General features: G+C 53.0%; 1 protein-coding gene across 4 annotated transcripts in view; it reads right to left on the bottom strand.

Annotated features, from left to right (window-relative positions):
- The window catches only part of ARHGEF9 (Cdc42 guanine nucleotide exchange factor 9), a 206685-nt gene extending 184509 nt beyond the window's left edge, over nt 1-22176 (bottom strand). For all 4 annotated transcript variants that reach the window (XM_084213198.1, XM_084213201.1, XM_084213199.1 and 1 more), the window contains exon 1: nt 21796-22176. The gene's annotated coding sequence lies outside the window, so the exon portion shown is untranslated. The remainder of the gene's footprint in view (nt 1-21795) is intronic.
- Nucleotides 22177-22932: the final 756 nt, after the last annotated feature.

Below are 22932 nucleotides of genomic sequence, written 5' to 3'. Positions count from 1 at the left end.
GACAAACACACCCCACACTGACACAGCCTAAATGGGCACTGACAAACACACCCCACAGAGACACAGCCTAAATGGGCACTGACAAACACACCCCACACTGACACAGCCTAAATGGGCACTGCCAAACACACCCCACACTGACACAGCCCAAACAGGCACTGCCAAACACACCCCACAGAGACACAGCCTAAATGGGCACTGACAAACACACCCCACACTGACACAGCCCAAACGGGCACTGACAAACACACCCCACACTGACACAGCCTAAATGGGCACTGACAAACACACCCCACACTGACACAGCCTAAATGGGCACTGACAAACACACCCCACAGAGACACAGCCTAAATGGGCACTGACAAACACACCCCACACTGACACAGCCTAAATGGGCACTGCCAAACACACCCCACACTGACACAGCCTAAATGGGCACTGCCAAACACACCCCACACTGACACAGCCTAAATGGGCACTGCCAAACACACCCCACACTGACACAGCCTAAATGGGCACTGACAAACACACCCCACAGAAACACAGCCCAAACAGGCACTGCCAAACACACCCCACACTGACACAGCCTAAATGGGCACTGCCCAACACCCCACAGAAACACAGCCCAAACAGGCACTGCCAAACACACCCCACAGCTGCACAGTACCACTGGATACAGCCAAACACACCCCACAGTTAAATTTCCTGATGGAATACAGCCAAGTACACCCCACAATTCCACAGCCTGATGGTATAGAGTCAAATACACCCCACACTCACACAACCTAAATGTGCACTGCCAAATGCATCCCAGAGCTACACAACATCACTGGATACAGCCAAGTATACCCACAGTTACACAGCCTCACTGTGCACTGCCAAATACACCCCACAGTTATACATCCTGATGGAATACTGCTAAATACACCCCACAGTGACACATCCTAAATGTGCATTGCCAAATACACCCCACAGTAACACAGCCTATATGTGCTCTGCCAAGTACACCCCAAAGTGACACATCCTAAATGTGCTCTGCCAAGTACACCCCACAGCTACACAGCATCACTGGATACAGCCAAACACACCCTACAACTTCACACCCTAAAAGTACACTGCCAAATACACCCCACTCTGATACACATCCTGAAGGAATACAGCCAAATACACCCCACAGTGACACATCCTAAATGTGCACTGCCAAATACACCCCACAGCTGCACAGCATCACTGGATACAGCCAAGCACACCCCACAATTACACACCCTAAGTTCCCACTGTCAGATACACCCCACAGCTCCCAGCCCAGCCACCACTGCCACACACCCTGTGCAGTCCCCAGCTCACTGGGTACCTCCAGTCACACCCCAGAGTGGCCCAGCCCAAGCACAGTGCTGAAGCTCTGCTCTAGCTGTCTCTCTTCAGCCTCCTGTACCCACCACCATGGAGGTTTTAAGAGAGAACCTCCTTCCCCAGGCACTTTTGGGCCTCAGCACCACCTGCCTCGATTTAAACCCTGCAGCAGAAATTCATGCTGGAGCTGTGCTGCCATGGGTCCCTGCAGAGACCACAGAAGCTTTTGTTCCCAAAAAGCCAAGGGTTGAGCAGGACAGTTCCTCCATCTGGTGCCTGAGGAGGAGACCAGCTCCTCATTTCTCAGGCTGTCACTTTGGGATGTGAGTTATTCCCAGACATTCCTGCTGCAACTTAAAGACTAACACATTGGAATGGGTTGGAAGGAGCGGTGGGGAAAAAAAAAAAGAGCACTTCAGTCGTTTCAAGTCGTGCAGCCAACTGGCAGCAAAAGACAGAAATCACAAACGGCCCTGGCTTTTTGTTTGTTTTCTCTTTCCAGTTTTATGTTTTATTGTTTTTGGCTGGGTGGATCCTGCATGAGGAAAGAAGATTCAAAGGGAAGAGGCTTGCCTGTGAAGTCTTTGGAGGGATGCTAGCACAGAGGAGACAGGCTGTTCCTCATGTGGCAGGCAAAAGAGAGCCCGTAACAAGGGACAGATCCTGCACAGCCCTCCCCAGAGAAGCAACAGAATCCAGAATCACAGGGCACATGGGTGGCTTTAAAATTAAATAAGGAGCGGTTGTATTATTTTTTTTAAGCAGCTTTAAAGCAGATGTAAAGTAGAGCTGCCACAATGAAGCCAGACCTGAGCACTGTAAGCAGAGAGACTCATTCTGTGACCTGTGTTTGGTTCTTCCTCTCCATCTCCCCTTCCACCACAGCCTCACCTGAACCTCTCCTCATCTTCCAAACCACCTTGCTGGTGTTTGAATTCCCCCCAGTCACACCTGAGGGACCGCACACTCTGAAACTGATGCCTTGAGAGGCTCCTGGAGCAGAGGCTGGGCAGAGTTAAAGGAATAAAACAGGGATTTATTAAAAGGCCTCCAGAGGATTCCCCTTGGGCAGCACAAGAGCCCAGCCAGGGCTGCACCCAAGCTGGACAAGGGTCATGAGTTCTCACACTTTTAAAAGTTTTGGTCCATTTCCATGTTGGGGTTCATTGTCCAATTCCAGCTCCAGGTGATGCAGTCCCATCCTCCCAGACTGCTCTCCTCAATTCTCTGCTGTTTGCACTTTTTGGGCCTGAAGCTGCAGTGGTGTCCTTGGTTCTGGGGCTGCAAAAGGATTGTTCTGTGGGACTGAGCTGTGAGGAGAACTTGCTGACACTTTATATGAAGTTCAGAGTTATGAACTAATGCAGTACAGAATCTGGAAAACATGAAAGCTGAAACTGAAGACATCAAAACCAGAGGCTGACCTTGGCAGGAGCCAACTCCCAGCACAGCCTCCTCAGTGCCCACAGTCCAGCACTGCCCCTAAGCCAGCTCCAGCCCCAGGACTGGCACTGCCTCACCCAGAGCAAACCTCCCACCCCCAAGGCAAATTTCAGCCAGCTTCCTTCAGTGTTCCCTGAGCAGGAGCCAAAATCTGCTCTGCTGCACTGCCTGCTGGAGCTGCTGAAGGCAGCATCCACCACTCTGCAAACAGCTGCAGCAGCTGCCTGGGGCAACCCGTGCTTCCCCCAGCCAAGCAGGGCAAAGGTGGATTTACCAACTAAACCACGGGGCCTTGGGGGCATTTAGGCCCATCATGACAAAATAAAATTTGAGTATGGATGAAAGCAGCCCTGACAGTGTCAGATGAACCACTGCTCACCTTTCTGGGGGGCAGGGGAAAGGGTTTGAAGAAACGCTGTGGGAACAGCTATTAGTCAGAAAACTACACCACTTGTCAACCACATGTTTATTTTTCCACGTCTTGAGCTGCAGATGTCAAGTCACCTCCCAGCAGCTGAGCTGGAACTACCATCGCTTAAAGCAAGGCTTTAACCACACTATTACCTTCCACGTCTTCCACTGCCCGCAGATCACCTGAGCCTAAGGAGGGTGGCTCAGCCAGGTTTGGAGACCAAAGGCTCGTGTGTTTGCTCTCCAAAACACACAGAATCTCACCTGGAGGGGAAGATGGTTTTATAAAACTCCAGCTATCAAGCAAACACTGCCAACAGCTCCAGTGTACAGGGGCTGCGTGGGTCCCTGCCTTGCCCTTCTCTTCCCAAAGCAGCCCTTCATTCTGAAAATTCATTTTCCTTTTCCAGGTCACTGAGGGGGATGAATAAGCTGAGATTAATAAAATCCTCAGCCAAGGGCACCAGGTGTGTTACACAAACATCTGTATCTACAGCCATGACTCCCCCTCCAAATTCTTTCCATATTTTTTGCGTTATCCCAATCTCTAAGAAAGAAATAGGTGCTCTGTATCCTACTCGTGGTTGCACAACACTCCCTTGGCAACAGGCTCTTCCTGCACGATACAGGTGGGAGTAAGAGCAATTTTGCTCCTTTTCAGTACAATTTAGCAGACAGCTAGCAGAAATAACAGCACAAGCCTAGGGAACACCCACTAAAGTTGACAGTTCAGAGACTTAAAGGACACTGAATCAGGACCAAGCAATCAGGGCTGTCACAAGCCACCCCTCAGGGAGTGACACTTTCCATGGGCAATCTCCTGCTGCTGAGCTGCCCTACACAAGTTAACCACAAGCAGAGCAAAACCAGGCTGTTTAACCAGGCTAAACCATGACACTAAGTCCAAAGGCTGCAGCAGGGTAGCAAGACCTACTAGAAAGGAAGCATCATTTAGGAAATGAGGATTAGCCTGATCCAGTCTCAAGAGACCCTAATGATGGAAAAAAACTGCTCATTTAACAGCACACACTTCAGGCTGTTTGCCAGGCAGGCACCAGACAATTCCTGAAATCTTCTTCAGAATTCTGCAGGTTTTGGACAACAAGCAGAAATAACTTTTTAAAAAATTTATTTAGTGCTCTGAAGCACTAGGAGGGCACTGGCAGAGGATGCCCAGAGAAGTTGTGGCTGCCCCTGGATCCCTGGAAGTGTCCAAGGCTGAGCTGGACTTGGCTTGGAGCAGCCTGGGATAGGGGAAGGGGTCCCTGCCCATGGCAGGGTGGAACGAGATGGTTTCAAAGGTTCCTTCCAACCCAAACCATTCTGTGCTTCCAGGATCCCTTGGTGCTGTGGCACTCTGGAGCACGCATATTCCAGGTTCCAGGCAAATGGTAAATCCCTTCTATTAAGTGACCCGAAAGAACTATTTTGACTGGGGCCCTGAGAAACAACAAACCTTTGAAAGGAACAAAGAGGAAATTGGTGGTGGGGTTGCCCTTGGGGCAGCCTAGACAGGATCGCGTGCCAGACACTGCTCTCCTCACAGAGCCACTGCCTCAAAGCACCTGGAGAGACCCAAGGTCGTCCTGGAGGTTTAGGAGCCAGAGGCAGAGAGAGGGTCTGAGGCTCAGTGCCCCCCATGTGCAAAGGAGAAGCTGGGGGTTCAAACCAAGTCAGAACAGTTGGTAGAAAAGCCCAGCTCCTCCTGGCACTGTGACAACCTGCACTGTGCGGGATGTTCCAAGGACAGGATCTGCACCCACTGTGGAGCAGTGACTCCAGACACCCCTCCAAGGCTCTCCATCCCTCTCCTCTCAGCTCTCAGCAATGCTAAATTTGCTTCCAAGCCCAGTGTCCCCCCCAGCAGCACAGGGCTGGAGCGAAAGGCCCGGGGCCGGCGCGGCCCAGGCGCCGACAGCCTCGCCGGGCGCTGCCGGAGCTGGAATGCACCGAGGGCCCCCGGGGACACGATCTTCCACTCGGCTCTTCCTCTGCAGGATCCAAAATAACAAACAAGAAGGAGCCTTTGGCCATTGTTTCTCGGGGAAGGGGGGTGACAGGGAGAGGGCACGCGGCACAGCCTGCCAGAGGCACGGCTGAGTTAAGGAAGTCCTGCCTGGGCTTCGCTGTATCCGCTCCTCTCCAGGAGGGGCGGGGGGAGGCAGGAAGGAGAGAAAATAGAGAACAAATGATCATATAACCCTTGAGAGAAACCTGTCTGCTCTCTGAGAGCGTATTTAGCCCAAGCATGCAGCGCCTCTTGCTATACAAAAGAAAAAGAGGAAAGAAAACCCCGCCAGTTCTTCCGTTACCATGTTCTACCACTGAAAAAAAATGGGAGGAAACAGATGTTAAGCTCTCTAGCGTCAGGAAATTATCTCTTTCATGGGGGTACAGTTACTTCAATGTATTTAGGTCAAACAAATAGGGAGAGAATCATGACTTCTCCCCCTTTCTGTTTATGTCCCCGCAGACATTTCAGACTTGCTGGGTGCCGCATCCAAGGACCAAGGGCAGAGCTGTGTTTGCTCACAGAGTGCAGCCTGAGGATGCAGCCTGATGATCAAGTCCCTGCCCACCTGGCAGATCCCCACCCCATAAACCTATGCAGCCCCAACAAAAATCCAGCATCCTCTGTTTCTGGGTCAAGGAGGACGGTTTGCTGCTGGGCCCTGGCCAGGCATGGCAGCACTGCAGCTTGATTGTTCGTTTATTTCAATCGAGGTGGAAGGAGAGACCCGGGTGAAACATCTGCAAAAGGGATCTCCAGGCCATCAGCGAGCGCAGTTACGACTTTCCGGCACGGGGCTCCCCAAGGAGCACGGGGCCCATGCCCATAGGAAGCGACCAGAGAACTGAACCAGCATTTCACATGCTCTGCAAAATCCCTTCCACAGGAAGCTAAACCCCTCCATTAGGAGCAAGAGACAGACAGAGGAACAGTCTGAATCCCTTCCCAGTCAGGAATGGACAGACATTATCAAAACACTGAGTTTTAGAATCACAGAGTCATTAAGGTTAGATAAAACCTCCAAGATCGATTCCAACCATCAACCCAGCACTGCCACCACCACGCTGACCACTAAACCATGTCCTCAGGTGTCACATCCACACACTCTTTTAATATTTCCAGGGATGGTGACTTCACCACTTGCCAGTGGCAGAAGGGATCCTGCAGCAATGGTCTGCTCCATCACTGAGGGCAGACTAGCAGACAAGATAACCCCAGGCAAACACGACACGCTCCCTGCGGCAGCAGCATCTGCCCCACATGGTTTGCACTGGTTTAAGCCAAAGCTTTTATAGTCCTGGATCTGCATTTGTGCTCCTGCTAATTCAATCTCCACCAGGCAGACGGATGGATGCACAGAGTGATAGCTCCAGCCCTGTATTTATAAGGACGGAACTCAAAACTTCAGGCCGAGTAAATCAGTTCACTCATGTATAATTTAAACATTACTTCCTTCCCATTTCAGGGAGCTTTAGAGTTTGTGAGATGGCCAAACACAATGAAATTAGAGCGGGAGACTCATTTTGCCTGCGGCCGAGGGGGAGAGAGAGCTGCTCCACTGCATCTGTCAGACAAACTGGGCCGGTGCTGGTGCTGCCAGGCAGGGAGCAGCTCACTGCAAACACCACAGCTCCACACTGGAGATGGGCTGGCACTGCAGGGAGGTGCCAGGCAGCTGAACAGGGCACCAGTCCTGGGCTCTGCAGCACACAGAGCACTAAAACCTTACACCAAGCCAGGATCAGCTTTACACACACAGGGAAGGAGCCAGCAGCCAGCTCCTTGTACAAAGCTGAGCAGAAGCTCCAGATAAAAACACAGAGATCTGAAATCCCTGGAATACAACTGGAATGAAATAATGAATGTAACAGATCAGCTCTTGCTGAAGGTGGATTTCAGACCAAGCCTCTCACAAAGCCCACACACCTCTGGCACTACACCTGTGCTAAATGTTCTTCCAGATCCACACTGCTGATCCAGGAACTGCAGGTGCAGATTCACCCTCTGCCCACTGAGCCACAGCAGCAACACACTACACATCTCCTCTTTTTTGCCATTCTAAATTCTTCTGCTCTACAGAAAATAAACCTGAAGAGATCCAAAAGAATCCTTCTGGTACTGGCAGACAGGAGGGACAGGGACCCCCAGGAAAAGGAGGGAGCCTGAAGGAGGAGTCATCTGCCAGCACAAGGTTGTTTTGATGCACAATAGCTGTTTCCCCAACCTTTCCAGCTCTTTGGCACCAACTGTCACCATTCTAATACCAAAATATCTGCCATTACATGTAGATTATTTAAGCTGTTCAGCAGTCAGTTGAAAGTAGTTAATTATAGGTAAGAACATTTAATTACTATCCAGTAGCAGCTGTAGGTACTTTAATACCATAGTGATGAGCCAAAACACAATAGAACAGGCAGACTCAGGGGTCTACACCCATCCACACCCCATTAATGTCAGCTGAACAACACTGAACCACTGGCTGCCAACCTTTGGGAAGCAACAATTTCGTGGTGCTTGTGACATTGCTCTGCAGTCCCAATTAGTCAGTTTGGTAGAGATGCCTCAGGAACTTCACAGCTGTGACATTTCTCAAAAAATCCTTGCTTTCTCCACAAATCCCTAAGCAAGAAAGCACAGTCTGAACATCAGAGCAGAAATCAGTAGCCAGCATTTAATTGTTTATATCTTGAGACAAAGATAGTGTCTAAATAATTGTCTATTGTATCCCAGAGACAGCACAGGAAAGCTCTTCCCCTCGCTGGGAGCCTGCAGGTCACACATGCTTCTGCCATAACATTTGCTATAAATAATCCTCGCTGAGCCCAGCTAGGTACAGAGCAAGGCAGCACTGTGCTCCTATCGGTTTCAGCCATTACCCCTCCCCAGAGAGTGCATATCCTACCCTATTGTTCCTGCTCAAATGTTTGAAAGAATTATTTTTTCCTTGCTCCTTTTGTTTGGGGAGTTTATTTATATTTCCTCTTTGACATGGAATTACTACGAGAAGAAAGGAGTGCCACCTTACACGGCACCCCCGATGCCAGCGCTGAGACGAGGAGCGGAGGGTCACGTTTGGAGGACACTGCCATAGTTACAGACCTCCAGTCTGGGATTCTGTGCTAATGTAGCTTCAGCACATTCAGAGGATTAGAAACAAAGAGCTGGGTGCCAACGCCAGCCCCAAATTCACAAGCAGAGACTCGGAGCACAGGCAGCAACCCGTCCTGCTCAAACATTTTCAGGGATTATTTCAGCAGGTTACTCAGCAACTCCCTGATGTGGCCCTGGTGATGTCAAAGAACACCTTACCTCTACTTCATTGTCTCTATTCCAACTCTATTTCTACCTCCAAACAGATCTGTTCCTCTCAGGCAGGGTGGAATTTACCCTTGCTCTCCTTTTCCTCAGAGCAGCTGAACACAATCATACAAGCACAGGGCTTGGCTCTCAACTCCCCAGGCACCCCACTGTGGAAAACACAGCTCATCCAGCACAGCCTTTTGAGTACTGGTGAGGCATCTCCGTGCCCTGCTTTGAAATTGGTGACAAGTCTCACTTTAGAGCCCCAGGTATGAAGTGTACAAGTGTCTTTGCCTTCAGCACCAAACAATTCCTTGAAGAGTCTTCTGCACTGTTTTCCCATAAAATAATCCAGTTTCTGGCTGTTGGAAGGTGTGATGTCCCAAACAGGCCAATGACACCTGCTGTGCCTCTGTCCATTGCAGCACTCCAGGATATTCAGCTCAGGAAGGCGAGTGGCCTTGCACTTGCCTTTAAGCACGTGAAAAAACTACTCTGGTGTTTCTAGAAAACCACAGTGACTGCCAAGTGCCTGGCCTGCTCTCAGGCTGGGGCTTTTCACCCCAGAAAGGCACTTTCAGGGATCACACAGAGAACTTTTGGTAGTCTGACACCTGCCTGCACTTTATTTTTCCCTCACAACGTTGGTGCAGAACACTCCAGAGTCACAAGGTGCCTCCTAGACAGGCTGACACCTTTCTGCTGCTTTCCTCCTCAACAGCAAGAACCAAAACTCACCCTTATCTGCATGCAGAGCCATTGCACACCAGCCAGCAGCACACACTGAGCCCAGGCTGGCACACAGTGATGCCCTGCAGAACTGGGGGTGGCTGGGTGATGCCTTGGTGGGAATGCTGCTGAGTTATCCTGCATTTGTGCAGCCCAGCTGTTCCTCATCTCCTAACCCAAGGCTTCAAATCCACAGTTGCCCAAGGCCAGCCTGCCAGGACCATGCCACAGGGACACTAGAGCAGCTGAGGGGAAGGGATGGGAGCACAGCCCCTGCTGGCCATGCCCATGTGCCCAGCGTGGCAGCTCCCATTGCTGCAGGGCCTGCTCCAGCCACACAGGGAACCAACACTGCACCCAATTAGCGTCACTGCTGATGAGCTTCCCACCTCCTGGAGCTGGGGGCTGGGTTCTGGGTATTAGGCACCTTTCTATTTCACCCTTTTCTGTATTCTGTATACTCTGTAGTCTCTCCAATAGCTTCTTTTCAACAGCAGATAAATTTACTGCCATGTGTGGCAAAGGTCTATACAAAAGCCACAAGCAGGGGAGGACAGGACCAGTCACCCTGAAAGTGCCCATCCCCTCTGAGGTGCAGATCCAAGGATGAGCCCGGCACACCTGCAGCTTCACCCAGGCTTTAAAACACAAACAGGCTGGGAACACGTGCAGGCAATATCCAGTTTCTGCAGGAAATTGCACAGCGTGGATATCCAAACATTGCCACCAAACAAAAACAACATCTTGATTTGCCAGCTCGTGTCACACAAACCTAAATTCTTTATAGCAGACAGTGTTCAGCCAAAGCTGAGCAGCAGTGATACACTTCCACAGCTCTGGAAAGCCCTGGGGCTCCACAGAAGCCAGGCATGAGGCTGCAAATCCTTAGAAAAGACAAGGATATGAGTTCTGCAAGGATGTGCACCCTGTGGAGGCTGCAGTGAGCCAGGGCACCCCAGCTCGTGTTTCCTCAGTGCTGGGTTTCAAACCCTGCTCAGCTGCTACAGGAACTCCCACGCAGGCTCCACGTGCCTGCACAGGCAGGGCAGCACCAGCCCCAGCTCCCAGGAGCTCCCCAGCACTGCCAGCATCCACAAAACCTGCTCAGCTCTCTGCATGCCACTCCAGAGTTGTGCCTTTCTTGTGGCTGGAGCACCAGGCCAAGAGCCCCTCGGCTACCAGGCCATGTGCTGGATCTTTGCTACGTGCTGAAACATTTCCTTCCTGTAGTAAAATCACCTCCCATCCACAGGCTACAGCACTGCCTAGAAACCCAAAGCTTTAAGGAGCCAATCCTTCCTGCCCATCCCCCTGGAGAAGCACCAGAAGTGCATTCTGAGCTGTGGTCATACCCATTCTTTGGCACATGGGCTGCAGAATGCCTCAGGACGTCGTGGTGAAGGCAGCAAATATTGTGACAGGTGACTGGTCCCAGGGACAGCACCTTCCCAAAACCACTGTGATTCACAGCTCACGTCAGCAGTGTGGAAAAAGTGACCCCTTCTTCCTTCAGAGGAAACAACAGACATGCTTCAACAACAACAAAAAACACATTAAAGAATAAGGGCTTGTCCAGCAGAAAACCTGAGCAAAACTCCACTCCCACAGAAGCAGAGAGATCTTCCATTGACTTTAATCCCTCTTTAATTCCCTCTCCATCTTCCCCACAGGAGCAGGCAAACGAGTGCCAGCCCAGCAGTGGCAACTTGCAGAACAGCTGCTGTTTCACAACTACCTGCAGCAAGAAAATCAAGAAAGCTGACAGAACGTGCCAGAAGTAATCTCCCTGAAAGACAGAGCAGCTGGGAAGGGCTGCAAGGAGCCATCCCTGGCACAGGGCAGGTGGGTGCTTCAGTCCTGCCTGTGGACACAGGGCAGGCAGTGACCCTGTGCCCCACAGCCCCCAGGGGTGACAGGACAGGTCCAGCAAGGCAGGAAGGAGGCAGGAATGAAGTCCCCAATGAAAATCAGTGAAACCCACTGAAATCTCTCTGACCCTCACATCTGAGGCATCACCCTTGTTTCATTTGTTCCAGCCCTGGCAGAAGCCCATGCTGAACTTCCCTCCCAGGCTGCCCCCTCCACTGAGGGTAGGAGCAGAGAAGGAGCAAAAGAAGAGAGAAATTAATCCAGCCCCTCATCTGGGAGCTAGGCTGTTTGGTGATTTTGGGGGGTTGTCCTGTGCAGGGCCAGGAGTGATCCTTGTGGGTCCCTTCCAACTCAGGAACACAAAGTTCTGACCCATCTCTACAGCAATGCAGCTCCACAGCCACTAGACCAAACCCAACTGTTATTTATCCAGCTTAAAAAGAGGTGTCCCCACACCTCCACAATTAGAAATCACAATTTAAGCCATGTGAGGCTGAACCCCAACCCTTTACCACCAGCAAAAGAGCAGAGTAACAGCAGGCTCTGAAGAGTACTTGGCTGGACTCTGCAGAAGATCCTGTCCCAGATTGTTGCTTCTCTAGAAACCCTCCTGCATGCTCAGGAAATGCTCCCAGACACCCCTAATCCTGCCCCCTCCCAGTGATGCCTTGTGAAGGCTGACCTAGAACAGAGACTAGAATGAGCTAAAGAATAAAGTAGGGGTTTATTAAATGGATTTCCTCAATGGATGCACCTTGGGCAGCACAAGAGCCCAGCCAGGGCTGCACCCAAGATGAACCAAAATGGTCACAAAATCCTCGACTGCTCACGGGGTCTCTGACTGTGATCAGTTCTGCTCCATTTGCATCTTGGAGTTCATTGTCCAATTCCAGCTTTAGGTTATGAAGTCCCATCCTTCTTGTTTGTCTCTCCTCAGCCCACATTGTTTGTGCTCTTGGGCCTGAGATTTGGATCATTTGTCCTTGGTCCCAGCTAGAGCAGGAATTGTTTTGTCTCCCTGCTCTGTGCAGAGAGCTCACCATGCCCTCATAATGTGAAGCCCAGACCCACACACTAAAGCAGCACAGAACCTGAAAAATAGAAAAGCCAAACCTGAGGCATTACCAGAGAGAAAGCTGTGCCTTTAACACCAAAATCAGATTTCCATCTGGCACATGCCAAGGTGTATTTAGGTGCCTAAACTAAACTCAAATTAGGGATCTCAGTACTCTCCCCACCATGTGTTATCCCCATTCAGCAGAGGAGACAGAAAGAACCAGGCAAGGTCCTCCAACACCACCGAAATCCACAGCTCCTTCCTGCTGCCAGCCAAAGGTGCACCTCCTTTTCTGTGTTTGAGGGAAGATGGGCAATGCTTTGGATCTTCTGAGCAGTGCCTCAGGGAGCATCCAGCAATCAATCCACTTTCCATGGAGTTGTCCTGCAGCACTCTGCAGTAAGCTCTTCCCAAAAAAATTATTCTTTTTTGACTGTCTTAATCAACACATTCTGTAGCTGTAAATAAAGGTGAGACTCTCCAGGCATCAAAGCAAGGTGCCTGGAAAGATTACAGAGCAATTATCACACACAACATTCCAGCCTGAAATCAGAGGAATGGACTCCCTGTATCTCCTGCAGACCTTTTTTGTGGCATTGCCCTGATCCTTTATGGGGGCAGAATCCACTGATCACAGAGGAGCTTTGAGGAGTACAAACATGCCAGCCTGGCTCATATAACTTCCATATAACCTTCTGCTTCCTCCTGTGCTCTGGACAAGAGCAAACCCTTCAGAGGAAAGAGGCAGCAACTTCATTAAGGAGCAATTATGGAATAATCTGTGTCCTGCAGAAAACTGCTTCTAGCTGTGTCAAACACGGGCTGGGTTATGTCATTTATTTACTTCCATTTTATACAAATATTTCTACCTAATGTAACTCATTATCTTTACAAAAGTTTATTTAAATAGTTGGCTTTAATTATTATGCCAAGAAGTCACAGAGACCAATTATAGAGCAGAGAGAGGCCACAGAGGAGTTCCTGCCCTTGGAGGATTACTCCAAGGCACTGCTGCTGCATCCCAGAGCAAGAAAACATCAACTCCTAAAGGGTCAGCAGCAAAGATTTGGCTCTTGCTGCAGCAGACCCCTTCTGCAGGATCCCTGTTTGCAAGCACCAACCCATTTACACAGTTCCCAGCATTAGACCTGGCCAGAGGCTCCTGTGGACAGCCCAGCTGAAGAGTTTAGCTCTGGCAGAATCCTCGTGGCTCAAATGTTTGCATTCACAAGGGGCTTTTGCTGCCCCCATTTCCCCTTTCCCTCCACACCTGAGGTGTTGGGACAGTCCTGCCACCCTGAGCAGAGGGGCAGCACCTCACCCCATGACTAACTGCCTTTTTTCCTGTTTTTCCTTCCTCCAGCAGCCTCTCTCAGGAACAGCAGTGCAGCCTGCTCAGCCCCGATTGTTCGGCAGCGGCCGGAGCCCTCCCAGCTCTGTTTGCCACTGAGAAACCCAGAATAATTCCTTTATCTTGGGTCACCACAGCTGATCCAGCACTGCCTGGCACAGGCCCACGCTGCAGCCCTCCAAACCTTCCAGAGGAAGGTGTTCCTGTCCATCCAGGGCCTGGAACAAGATGTTCTTTAAAGTCCCTTCCAACCCAAACCATTATAGGATTCTGTATTTCTGGTGGGTCTGCTTCATATTCAGTTTGTTCACTCAAAACAAATTAAAAACCAAGCAGAAAGGGATTTAAGGTCCACCCCCATTCCGATTGGAATATGTAAAGTCTGGCCTTAAAAATCTGCCTTTGCAGGAGTGGAAGCAAAATGGTGTGACAAAAGGAACCATCAGCTGAAGGCACCAGGGCTGAGACCTGGGATGGTCCCACAATTCCAATCCAGATCCAAACACAGCCTCACATTGTCTCAGCTCTCGTTTTAACACAAGCCTTGTCTCCAAGGTCCCTGTCCTTCATTAACCACCTCCAAGAGCAACTGAAGAGATAATTCATAGGAAATATTACCCAGAATGAACCAGATTCATCTGGCTGTGGAGAGACCCAACACAGACTATACTCAGACATTCCTCAAGTCATTTAACTAAATCTATCTCTGAAATTGAATTGAAGGACTGAGGAAAAGTCACCCTGGGAACTGCTACTCAAAGCTCCCAGCCCAGAGCAGCAGAGCCCCTGGGAGAAACCAGGTCCCTGCAAAAGGTTCTTATCACTTCTCTAAAACTGGAGCAGCAATAACAGGAAGAAATTGTTTTGGCAGGACTTACAGCACATAAAGTCAACTCATCAGCCAGTGATGTGTGAAATCTCCCTGGAAAACACAGAGAGAGGAGAGCACAGGGTGCAGAGAGCATCCCCCCCCAGGCTCAGCTGGGCTCCCAGACACCCACCCCAGCCATGCTCAGCATTCCCACACCATGAGGCCCCACCCAGATCATGGGGAAACACTGACCCTGCTGCCATCACCCTCACCATGGGGAAACACTGACCCAGCTGCCATCACTCTCACCATGGGGAAACACTGACCCTGCTGCCATCACCCTCACCATGGGGCCACCCTCACCCTGCTGCCATCACCCTCACCATGGGGAAACACTGACCCTGCTGCCATCACCCTCACCATGGGGCCACCCTCACCCTGCTGCCATCACCCTCACCATGGGGTCACCCTCATCCTGCTGCCATCACCCTCACCATGGGGCCACCCTCACCCTGCTTCCATGACCCTCACCCTGCTGCCATCACCCTCACCATGGGACCACCCTCATCCTGCTGCCATCACCCTCACCATGGGGTCACCCTCACCCTGCTGCCATCACCCTCACCATGGGGTCACCCTCACCCTGCTGCCATCACCCTCACCATGGGGAAACACTGACCCAGCTGCCATCACCCTCACCATGGGGCCACCCTCACCCTGTTGCCATCACCCTCACCATGGGGTCACCCTCACCATGCTGCCATCACCCAGCCCATGCAGCACAGGGCAGTCTGTGGAGTGCCAGGACATCCCCCTGAGCCCCGATGCCTGTCCCAGCTTTCCCCATTATCCCTAAGTGGATGCTCCCAGGGTGACAGCAGAGGGACACAAGGTGTGCTGCTCTCCTGCTCTCACAGCTTTTCCCAGCTCCAGTACACAGGCTGCAAACCCAGTTTAGGACATCCTCTGCACGCAGGAACGATGTCCAGCTCCCTAGAGAGCAAGGGAGGGATGGGAAGGTGGTAACAGACCCTGGGGTTGCCTGATGGGAAGTGCTCTTCCAGTGCAAACCCAACAGCTCTCACTGCCCAAAGACTCAGTGAATGCTCTCCTCTTCCTCTTGCTCTCAGCTGCAGAGCCAAGCTCGGGCAGGACCCTGGTGCCACCCCTGCCCCACCTGGCAGGAGGAGGCCAGAGGGTGCTGTGGTGGAGCCCAGCTGCCTGGTCAAAGCTCCTCTCTGGAGGTTCTGCAGCCACCACAGTGTGACCTCCCCCTGCAGTGACACAGCTCCCGTGCCGGGGACGGGCACTCACACAGCGCTGTTGTTCCCTCACACAATAGGCACTCCTCCCAGCCACGAGTGACACGGGGCAGCTTTAAACTGATTAATGGTTCTCTCAAACAAGCCCTGAGTGTGCAGGAGGCCCTGGCAGACAATGCCAGCCCAGTGGCAGCAGGCTGGCATCAGCTGGTGCCCTGTGCCAGCGTGAGAGCAGCAGCAGCAGCAGACGAGCTACAGGCACTGCCAGCGTGGCTTGTGCAGCTGAGGGACACAGGACAGCTGCTGCCAGGCTCCCCGTCCCTCTGCCAGGCACGTGGCAGCACGGGCACGGCACAGAGGCTGCTCGGGTCCCTTTCTGTGCCAGCACAGCCTCCCCCTGCACAGCCTGCAGGGCTCTGCTGGGGCAGGAGACGCTCAGGAAAAAGCCCTGGGAACCTCTAAGCTGAATTCTGCCCTGGTGTGCAGCAACGTCACATATCAGTTTCTCTCGGTCAGGGTGGAAGGCACTTGAGGAGGTAGCTCATGTTGGGACCCACGTGTTTATTATTTTTTATCAGTGAAACAGCCTCACAACCATGAGTTCTGCAGCCTTTCATTAGCAGGCACAAAACGGCTAACTGTCTCTTGCTACAAGGTCTTTGAAGACTAAACTATCCAATTAAGAAAGGACACCTAGATTATTTTCCCTTTTAACCCAGTAACTGGTCCCTGGAAGCCCACAATGTGGATTTTCCTGCCTATTACAAAACATCACCCAAAACCATGCAGAAGGAGGAAGAAGCAGCATAAAGAAGAAACCCAGGACAATACCCTGTGCCCTCCATATTGCTTCCATCCGCAACATACTAAAAAATCCCAAACCCTCAATTTCTCACCTAATTGATCCACCTACACTCTCTATAATCTATTTCACACTTTTGTGCATTCTAGTCTGTTTTGAAGTCTGGGAAACTTTCTCCACGGATGAGGGTCAGAGTCAGTGCTCCCCTGGGGGTCAGGGCACCCCAAAGCAGACACAGAAATATTCCCAGTGCCCTGGGTTTGCACAGTCACACGTGCTGCTTCACTCTTTACACAGCTGCCCTGGTTTGGTGCCTTCCCTCTTTTGGGATGGCAGCCAAAAGGGAATGAAAAACCCGAGGAGGGTGAGCAGCCAACCCCGCACAGCCCGGTTAACAAAGCTTTGGGATCCTCCTGCTCCTGCCGGCAGCCCAAACACCCCAGGTAGCCTGAGAGGAGCTGTGGCTCACACGGGTGAGTGGGGAGCAGCCTCTGCAGCCTGCAGAGCCCAGCCTGGGAAAGGCAGCTATCGCTGCCAACCATCTCAGCCGCAGGATTAGCGCAGGGGGAAAGCGAAAGCAAACGCGGGCAGAGCAGCTCACTCCAACACGCCGAGAAGAACTGAGGCACGGCCGGGTGAACAGGCCCTGGTCACACCACGAGGCTGTGGCAGGTGAAAACAGAGCTGCCAGGTGCTCTGCCTGCCTACACACACCCCGAGAGCCAGGCCACGTGTGCTGCCATCCCCAGCAGCGCTCAGTGGGTTCTGCATCCCCCAAACGATGATTTCACATCCCTCAGGGTGCACCTGCTCCACCCCACCTGGCTACACAAGGTGTCCACCACACACCACGCACAGACAGGAGCGGGCTGAGCACCAAAACGCTGCCAACTGCAACAAAGGACTGTGCCCTGCTTAATCCTCACTGCAAGTTTTCCTTAACCCCGAGGTTTCCCATGGAAAACCAGAGGGGTGGGTTTGGTCAGAAACGCAGGGATCTGGGCTAAACACGAACTCTGCACAAACCAAGCTCTGACTTTTATGCTCCTCCTGCAGCCCTGGCTACCCCACCACATCCTTTCAGCACAGTGAGACACTGGAGGATGTGAGCAAGCCCGAATCCTGCCCTTGCCCCAAACAATAGGCTCTGCAATAATGGTGCAACCAGAATTTCCTGTGCAGCGGCGCGCGCCAGCTCCCGGGAGAAAACACCCTGGGAAAGCTCTAAACCACGGGAACACGGTGTCAGGGCAGCTCCTCCAGGCTCCTGCCCGTGCTGGGATGCTCCTCTGGCAACAGGGGAAGCACCACAACCGAGCCCAGGCTGGGAAGAAGGGAAAAAACCACAGCGGTGGCTTGGAACAGGAGCCCTCCAGGCCGGGAATGGCGGGGGATAATCCATTACCACAGCAGCCTCTTGCAACATCTGGACCTGGCTTTTCTCTCACAGCTGGTTCATATCCTGCAGTGCTTGTGAAAGCAGCACAGAACAGGCTGGGGTTTGGGAGGCTCATGGAAATCTCTGCATCTCTCCTGGAAAGATGGCACAGATGCAGCAAGGACAGAGCTGCTGATGGCATCGGACACCAGAGGCTGCAACTGCAGCCAAAGTGCTCCAGTGTTGGAGCTTCTATCTGGAACAAGGGATCAGCACAGCACCAAACCCTGAGAAAAACCAAGGACAAGCTCCAATAGCAAAGCAGGAATGGTGGATTATCCCAGGCTGGAGCAGGGGAGGAGAGCAAGGAGTGCCATGAGAAGGAAAGTGTGATGAGCTGGCCACAGCCACCATTGTCCATCACCCTGCACCACCAAGGGGGAGAAAGGGAAGAAAGTGGGAGAGAGGTCAAGCCTGGAAGAAGGGAGGAGTAGCAGCAAGGTGTTTTTAAGATTTGGTTTTATTTCTGCACACTTTCCCCATCACCCCAGGAAGCCCATCACTCTGGATGTGCAGAGAGATCAGCATTTACTGCAGAAGGAAAAAGCTCAGGAAATGGGTGATGGCACCTGAACCTGGCTTAGCACCAGACCTTGAACCACTGGGGATGCTCCAGCACCTCCATGAGACCTCCTGGAACGAACAGAAGTGCCCAAATTCAGTCCCTTCCTGCTGGATTTAGCACACAAACTGTAAACCAGCATCTGGCACAGCAAAGAGGGAACCAGGGAAACAGAAACAAGGTTTTCACCCCATTTCTCCCATCAGCCCCCCTAATTTGCCTCTGCCTTGCTCTCCACAGAGCTGAAGAGAGGACCAGGTTCCCACCCACAGCAGCTCCCACCAGCCAAGGCTGTGGGCACCAGGGCAGGGCTGACCCCAAGCAGCCCTTAAAATCCCCCTGCACCTGCAGCAGGTAAATGTTGAAGGGCAGAGAAAGCCAAGCCTTGATGCCAGAATTAAGGAGGGATCTGGGTTTGGGATGGGGACAGAAGAGGTGAGGACAAAGCTGGTGAGGTTGGAAAGCACACACTGCCTGGGACCCCAAATGCAACACACACCCCCTGCAAAAAACCAACCCCCAGAGCCCAGCACAGCTCCTGCTGTGCCTCAGGGGAAGACTGGCTTTACTGGGCAGGACTGGTCAGGATGAGCAATGGGCAGCTCAGCACCACCTTCCAACAGAGGGAACACAGGGCTGTGGGCTCCACAGACACCAGAGCTCAACCTACAGCAAGAAACAATTACTGCGAGATAACTGGAAAAACATTTTTAAAGAACTTCCTCGGGGAAAAACAAATCCAAGGCTACTCCACAGTTTCTTATTTTACCAACTACTTGGAGCCAGCAGGCTGCAGTGGGACTGGGAGCTGGCCTCCTTGCACTCAGCCCTCAGCACTAAATGACCCAAAATTCATTTGTTAGTGTTTATTTGCACGAGAATTTTCCCCCAAACTCCGTGGTTCCCAGACAAGCATTGCTGCCTAATCCTCCAGCCGAGCTCACCCTGCTCATCTCCCCACCACCCAAATCCTTTGTGATGTCTGCAAAATGCCCCCTTCTGGCAAATTCCAACTCAGGTTTTCAGGTCAGACCGTGCAGATGAAGAAAACTCCAATAAATCTGTCATTTAACGGAAAATTAATACTGTGTCCTAATGTCAGCACCAACCCAGAAATAACCTCCTTCCCACAGCTATTGAGGGCTGGGTGCAAGAAGGCCAAATACAACAAACTTTTCATAAAAAACACCCCACAAAAACCCAAGTTGGTGACATTTATGCCCTGAAACAAGGCTGGCAGGGGGCCACAGGCAGCACATGTGGTGACATCCCCGGCTCCTGGTGCCAGCAGGAGCCTGGCCCATGGAGGGGTGGGGGTAGAGCACCTCCCACCCATCCTGAGGCAGAGGAATTTTATTAAATCAGTTGATATCAGTGCAAAAACTGGGAAAGTCTTTGGGATCATCAGACACAAATACAGCAGCAGGAATACAGAGAGAAGTAATTGCTACAAGTGTCACTGGGCTCCAGTAATTAACTGTGGAGTTTTCAGCTCCCCAGCTCAGATCACTGGGATGCCCCAGACTATTGCTGAGGCTTAGTAAAGTAAATTGAAAAGCAAAACCATTCTTGAACTTGACCTGGAAGTTTCAGAGGAGCCTGCAAGCTGGAGAGAACAAAAACCCAAAGAACAGGAAGGCTGAGAGCAATCAGCGCTCAGGAAAAGGAGCAGTAACAGCAGGCAGGAGCCTCCGGAGCTTGGGAACCAGGATGGGAAGAAATAACCTTTAAAACAGGTGTGGGATGAACCAAAAAGGACCAGAAATCAACTTGTTGCACTTGTGGCTTTTAGTTCATCTTTCCAAAGCAGACCTTTCTGCAGCACTTCCAGCTGAATTTATCAGGAGGTTCCCCCAAGGAGGGGATGCATTTTTCCTCCCCTTGTGATGATGCACCTGCCTCCTCCTCCTCTCCACCAGCAGCTTCTTCCCTTAGACCATCCCTTTGCACCTGTGCCAGTGATGGCACCACCCAGAGCTCCCGGGAGTCCCACCTGAACAAGCTCCTGAGCTCTGGGATAGCTCCTAGGGCAGGAGGAGAGCAAGGCAGAGAGATCACTGTCACCCCCCTGCAGGACAGAGCCCTCCCTGAGGCCACAGTGGGCACCTCAGTGTCACACAGGGGGACTCGGGGTGCCTCTGAGCCTGTAACTTCCCTGGACACCGAGGAGGAGTGGCAGCATTGTGTTCCCTCTCCACCCAACACAAACACCCAGTCAGCTCTCCTCGCAATGCACAGAAATCAAATTAATTCCAGGAAAGCGAGGTGGCACAGCAGGAATTCAGCACTCCCAGTCCCTGTCTGGTCAACGAGGCACCAAAAGCCACTGGAATGAGCTGCTCTGCCAGCACTGGAGCAGGGCACCCAAACCCTCTGTGCAGGAGCTCCAGCAAAGCATCCACCTGCTCCAGCACTTACTGTAACTGACCTAAATTTGGCAATTTTACTTTCTACAAAGCCAATCAGAGACGATACCGAGCAGGGAGGGAGCAGCATTCCATAAATACTTGATTTCAACAGTTCCAGCGGGTTTGGAGCCGGCAGAGCGCGGGTTTATTCAGCTGTAAGCAGCCAGCCCGGTGGGCTCAGGGCTGTCCCGGGCACCGCAGCCGCACGGAGCTGCTGCCGGCATCTGGCGTCACTCGGGGAAGGAGTCGAGCCTTGTTTTATAACAAAACCCGAGGGAGGAGCAGGGAGGTGATATCACCCCTTAATCCCCGCATTTTGAAATCTCTCATCTCATAAATGTTCAGGTGTAAAACCAACGCACCAAGGTGGAGGTGGGAGCAGGGACCCTCCGGCCAGGCTCTGTGAACACCCCAGTGAGACTTTCCCTCCGTCAGCTTCCCCAAAACCACTAAAACCAGCAAGAGGTGAACGCTCCCAAGCACGGAACTCCCACCAGAGCCCACAGAGATGTTCTCCTGGATCAAACGCGCCCTGAATCACCCTGGGCGAGCAGTGACCCCGTTCTTCGGGAGCTCACACGGGTGTAAACCCGGCTCAAATCGCTCAATTCTGACACACGCGGCGGAAAATAAACCCAGACCCGGGCCCGCGGCAGGAACTGCCCCGCTCAGCTTCGAGCTGGTGCTTCCTCAGCAGCTCCAACACAGCCAAAAACCCCAACAAAGAAAAGATTCCCACGTGACGTTCTATAAAAAAGGGAGGTTTTGCGAAACTAATCCGAACTTCGCGGCTCTGTGACCATTCTGGGGACGAGAGGGTTTGTCCTGCAGGTACCTGCGCGGGGGTGACACGGATTTACGTGTCACAACACAAAGAGAAGTGATGCGACACTTCGTTCTCATTGAAGCCGCGGCTCCGGGGGCAGCCCCAGCCGGGGACGGAGATCGGGGGTCCCGGTGCCAGCCCCGGTGCCAGCCCTGCTCTTACCTCGGTCACCGCATGGCCTCGGCGCCGCACGCTCACGCGGTCCCGGCGATCAGGGCAAAACTATGCGCTGGCGTCGGAAAGTTGAAATGTTTAAAAAAAAAAATCTTTAAAAGTGAAAAAAAAAAAGTTTTAAGATATCAAAAAGAATTAAAAAAATCAAAATTTTAAAAGCGCCCGAAGGTGCGAGCTCCTAGAGGGACTGGAGTTGCAAAGCGAGAGCAGGGAGCAGCCCCGCTCCGGGAGCCGCTCCCGCCGCCCTCCCGGCTGCGCCGGGCGCTCCCCGCCGGCCCCGGCCCGGGAGCCCCGGCAGGGCCGGCGGAGCGCTCAGGGAGCGGCGGCGCGGCCCCCCCCGAGCCGGGCTCGGGCCGTCCCCGGCGCCCGCCCGCGGGCAGCGGGGTTCGGGGGGCGGCCGCCGGGGCCCGCCGCGGGCCGCGCTGCTCCGCGCATCCCCCGCAGCCCCGTCCCGTCGGGGCCCGCCCGGCGCCGCCGCCGCTGCGCGCACACGGCACCGACGGCGAGCGACGCGAGGCGAAGCGGCCGCTCCGTGCGGTGCCGGCCGCGCTGCGAGCCGCGGGGATCGCTGCGGGATCTCTGCGGGATCGCTCCGGGATCGCCGAGCGCCCGCCCGCCGGGCCCGGCCCCCCCGCCCACCCGGCGCCGCCCCGGCCCGGCCGCGCTGTCCCGCCGGAGCTGCTCGGGGCTGGGGGCGATGCCCGCACGCAGCACTCGGGGGTCGCTGTCCCCGCCGTGTCCCCGCCCCGCTCCGGCGAGGAGAACAATCGGAGGAAGCGCGGCCGCGGCCCCGGCCCGGCCCACGCAGCCCCGGCACCCCCGGCCCGCAGGCCGGGCTCTGAGGGCTCTGAGCTCTGTCCCCAAAAGGGACCCGAGCCTGGAACCAGAGCATCCCCAAGGTCCCTTCCATAGCGACAAGAGGACACCGTGCCTTGCCCCGGGCACACTCAGAGCACCCAACACCGGCTCTTCCATCACTACTGAGCAGCCCACATGGCGGGAATTAAATTTACCTCGATTTTATCCAGGGTTCTGGTTCCCAAATGGAGTTACTCTAACTCCGTTATCTCCTATGTTATCTTCTTTCAAGCCTCTCTGTTCCCTGTCTCAGAGGAAGGTCCCTTC

This window comes from Fringilla coelebs, assembly GCF_963513975.1.
Source record: "Fringilla coelebs genome assembly, chromosome: 11".
Classification (NCBI taxonomy): domain Eukaryota; kingdom Metazoa; phylum Chordata; class Aves; order Passeriformes; family Fringillidae; genus Fringilla; species Fringilla coelebs.
This window is presented reverse-complemented; position numbering and strand designations above follow the sequence as displayed.